This window comes from Anomaloglossus baeobatrachus, chromosome 3 (genome assembly GCF_048569485.1).
Source record: "Anomaloglossus baeobatrachus isolate aAnoBae1 chromosome 3, aAnoBae1.hap1, whole genome shotgun sequence".
NCBI classification, from domain to species: domain Eukaryota; kingdom Metazoa; phylum Chordata; class Amphibia; order Anura; family Aromobatidae; genus Anomaloglossus; species Anomaloglossus baeobatrachus.
This window is the reverse complement of record NC_134355.1, coordinates 1,111,202-1,115,421: the sequence shown is the minus strand read 5'-3', so window position 1 is coordinate 1,115,421 and position 4,220 is coordinate 1,111,202.

The following is a 4,220-nucleotide window of genomic DNA, read 5'->3' as shown; positions in this document are numbered from 1 at the left end:
GGACGGTCCACTGATGAGGGCGAGGAGCGGGCTCTAAGGAGTGTGCAGAGGACGGTCACTGATGAGGGCGAGGAGCGGGCTCTGAGGAGTGTGCAGGACGGTCACTGATGGCGAGGAGCGAGCTCTGAGGAGTGTGCAGGAGGATGGTCACTGATGAGGGCGAGGAGCGGGCTCTGAGGAGTGTGCAGGACGGTCACTGATGGCGAGGAGCGAGCTCTGAGGAGTGTGCAGGAGGATGGTCACTGATGAGGGGGAGGAGCGGGCTCTGAGGAGTCTGCAGGAGGATGGTCACTGATGAGGGGGAGGAGCGGGCTCTGAGGAGTCTGCAGGAGGATGGTCACTGATGAGGGGGAGGAGAGGGCTCTGAGGAGTGTGCAGAGGACGGTCACTGATGGCGAGGAGCGAGCTCTGAAGAGTGTGCAGGAGGACGGTCACTGATGGCGAGGAGCGGGCTCTGAGGAGTGTGCAGGACGGTCACTGATGAGGGCGAGGAGCGGGCTCTGAGGAGTGTGCAGGACGGTCACTGATGAGGGGGAGGAGCGAGCTCTGACGAGTGTGCAGGACGGTCACTGATGAGGGCGAGGAGCGGGCTCTGAGGAGTGTGCAGAGGACTGTCACTGAGGGCGAGGAGTGGGCTCTGAGGAGTGTGCAGGACGGTCACTGATGAGGGGGAGGAGCGGGCTCTGAGGAGTGTGCAGGACGGTCACTGATGAGGGGGGAAGAGCGAGCTCTGAGGAGTGTGCAGGACGGTCACTGATGAGGGGGAGGAGCGGGCTCTGAGGAGTGTGCAGAGGACGGTCACTGATGAGAGCGAGGAGCGGGCTCTGAGGAGTGTGCAGGAGGACGGTCACTGATGGCGAAGAGTGGGCTCTGAGGAGTGTGCAGGACTGTCACTGATGAGGGCGAGGAGAGGGCTCTGAGGAGTGTGCAGGACGGTCACTGATGAGAGCGAGGAGCAGGACGGTCACTGAGGGCGAGGAGCGGGCTCTAAGGAGTGTGCAGAGGACGGTCACTGATGAGGGCGAAGAGCGGGCTCTGAGGAGTGCAGGACGGTCACTGATGAGGGCGAGGAGCGGGCTCTGAGGAGTGTGCAGGAGGATGGTCACTGATGAGGGCGAGGAGCGGGCTCTGAGGAGTGTGCAGGAGGATGGTCACTGATGAGGGCGAGGAGCGGGCTCTGAGGAGTGTGCAGGAGGACGGTCACTGATGGCGAGGAGCGAGCTCTGAGGAGTGTGCAGGAGGACGGTCACTGATGGCGAGGAGCGGGCTCTGAGGAGTGTGCAGGACGGTCACTGATGAGGGCGAGGAGCGGGCTTTGAGGAGTGTGCAGGAAGGTCACTGATGAGGGCGAGGAGCGGGCTCTGAGGAGTGTGCAGGACGGTCACTGATGAGGGCGAGGAGCGGGCTTTGAGGAGTGTGCAGGAAGGTCACTGATGAGGGCGAGGAGCGAGCTCTGAGGAGTGTGCAGGAGGACGGTCACTGAGGGCGAGGAGCGGGCTCTGAGGAGTGTGCAGAGGACTGTCACTGAGGGCGAGGAGTGGGCTCTGAGGAGTGTGCAGGACGGTCACTGATGAGGGGGGAGGAGCGAGCTCTGAGGAGTGTGCAGAGGACGGTCACTGATTGAGGGTGAGGAGCGGGCTCTGAGGAGTGTGCAGGAGGACGGTCACTGATGGCGAAGAGTGGGGCTCTGAGGAGTGTGCAGGACTGTCACTGATGAGGGCGAGGAGCGGGCTCTGAGGAGTGTGCAGGACGGTCACTGATGAGAGCGAGGAGCAGGACGGTCACTGAGGGCGAGGAGCGGGCTCTGAGGAGTGTGCAGGACGGTCACTGATGAGGGCGAGGAGCGGGCTCTGAGGAGTGTGCAGGAGGACGGTCAATGATGAGGGGGAGGAGCGGGATCTGAGGAGTGTGCAGGACGGTCAATGATGGCGAGGAGCGGGCTCTGAGGAGTGTGCAGAGGACTGTCACTGAGGGCGAGGAGTGGTCTCTGAGGAGTGTGTAGGACAGTCACTGATGAGGGCGAGGAGCGGGCTCTGAGGAGTGTGCAGGACTGTCACTGATGAGGGCGAGGAGCGGCCTTTGAGGAGTGTGCAGGAAGGTCACTGATGAGGGCGAGGAGCGAGCTCTGAGGAGTGTGCAGGAGGAAGGTCACTGATGAGGGCGAGGAGCGGGCTCTGAGGAGTGTGCAGGAGGACGGTCACTGAGGGGGAGGAGCGAGCTCTGAGGAGTGTGCAGGACGGTCACTGATGAGGGCGAGGAGCGGGCTCTGAGGAGTGTGCAGAGGACGGTCACTGATGAGAGCGAGGAGCGGGCTCTGAGGAGTGTGCAGGAGGACTGTCACTGAGGGCGAGGAGCGGGCCTCTGAGGAGTGTGCAGGACGGTCACTGATGAGGGCGAGGAGCGGGCTCTGAGGAGTGTGCAGGACGGTCACTGATGAGGGCGAGGAGCGGGCTCTGAGGAGTGTGCAGGAGGATGGTCACTGATGAGGGCGAGGAGCGGGCTCTGAGGAGTGTGCAGGAGGACGGTCACTGATGGCGAGGAGCGAGCTCTGAGGAGTGTGCAGGAGGACGGTCACTGATGGCGAGGAGCGGGCTCTGAGGAGTGTGCAGGACGGTCACTGAAGAGGGCGAGGAGCGGGCTTTGAGGAGTGTGCAGGAAGGTCACTGATGAGGGCGAGGAGCGGGCTCTGAGGAGTGTGCAGGACGGTCACTGATGAGGGCGAGGAGCGGGCTTTGAGGAGTGTGCAGGAAGGTCACTGATGAGGGCGAGGAGCGAGCTCTGAGGAGTGTGCAGGAGGACGGTCACTGAGGGCGAGGAGCGGGCTCTGAGGAGTGTGCAGAGGACTGTCACTGAGGGCGAGGAGTGGGCTCTGAGGAGTGTGCAGGACGGTCACTGATGAGGGGGAGGGAGCGAGCTCTGAGGAGTGTGCAGAGGACGGTCACTGATGAGGGTGAGGAGCGGGCTCTGAGGAGTGTGCAGGAGGACGGTCACTGATGGCGAAGAGTGGGCTCTGAGGAGTGTGCAGGACTGTCACTGATGAGGGGCGAGGAGCGGGCTCTGAGGAGTGTGCAGGACGGTCACTGATGAGAGCGAGGAGCAGGACGGTCACTGAGGGCGAGGAGCGGGCTCTGAGGAGTGTGCAGGACGGTCACTGATAAGGGCGAGGAGCGGGCTCTGAGGAGTGTGCAGGAGGACGGTCACTGATGAGGGCGAGGAGCGGGCTCTGAGGAGTGTGCAGGAGGACGGTCAATGATGAGGGGGAGGAGCGGGATCTGAGGAGTGTGCAGGACGGTCAATGATGGCGAGGAGCGGGCTCTGAGGAGTGTGCAGAGGACTGTCACTGAGGGCGAGGAGTGGGTCCTCTGAGGAGTGTGTAGGACGGTCACTGATGAGGGCGAGGAGCGGGCTCTGAGGAGTGTGCAGGACGGTCACTGATGAGAGCGAGGAGCGGGCTCTGAGGAGTGTGCAGGACGGTCACTGATGAGGGCGAGGAGTGGGCTCTGAGGAGTGTGCAGGAGGACGGTCACTGAATGAGGGCGAGGAGCGGGCTCTGAGGAGTGTGCAGGACAGTCACTGATGAGGGCGAGGAGCGGGCTCTGAGGAGTGTGCAGGACTGTCACTGATGAGGGCGAGGAGCGGGCTTTGAGGAGTGTGCAGGAAGGTCACTGATGAGGGCGAGGAGCGAGCTCTGAGGAGTGTGCAGGAGGAAGGTCACTGATGAGGGCGAGGAGCGGGCTCTGAGGAGTGTGCAGGAGGACGGGTCACTGAGGGGGAGGAGCGAGCTCTGAGGAGTGTGCAGGACGGTCACTGATGAGGGCGAGGAGCGGGCTCTGAGGAGTGTGCAGAGGACGGTCACTGATGAGAGCGAGGAGCGGGCTCTGAGGAGTGTGCAGGAGGACTGTCACTGAGGGCGAGGAGCAGGCTCTGAGGAGTGTGCAGGACGGTCACTGATGAGGGCGAGGAGCGGGCTCTGAGGAGTGTGCAGGACGGTCACTGATGAGGGGGAGGAGCGAGCTCTGAGGAGTGTGCAGGACGGTCACTGATGAGGGCGAGGAGCGGGCTCTGAGGAGTGTGCAGGACGGTCACTGATGAGAGCGAGGAGCAGGACGGTCACTGAGGGCGAGGAGCGGGCTCTGAGGAGTGTGCAGAGGACGGTCACTGATGAGGGCGAAGAGCGGGCTCTGAGGAGTGCAGGACGGTCACTGATGAGGGCGAGGAGC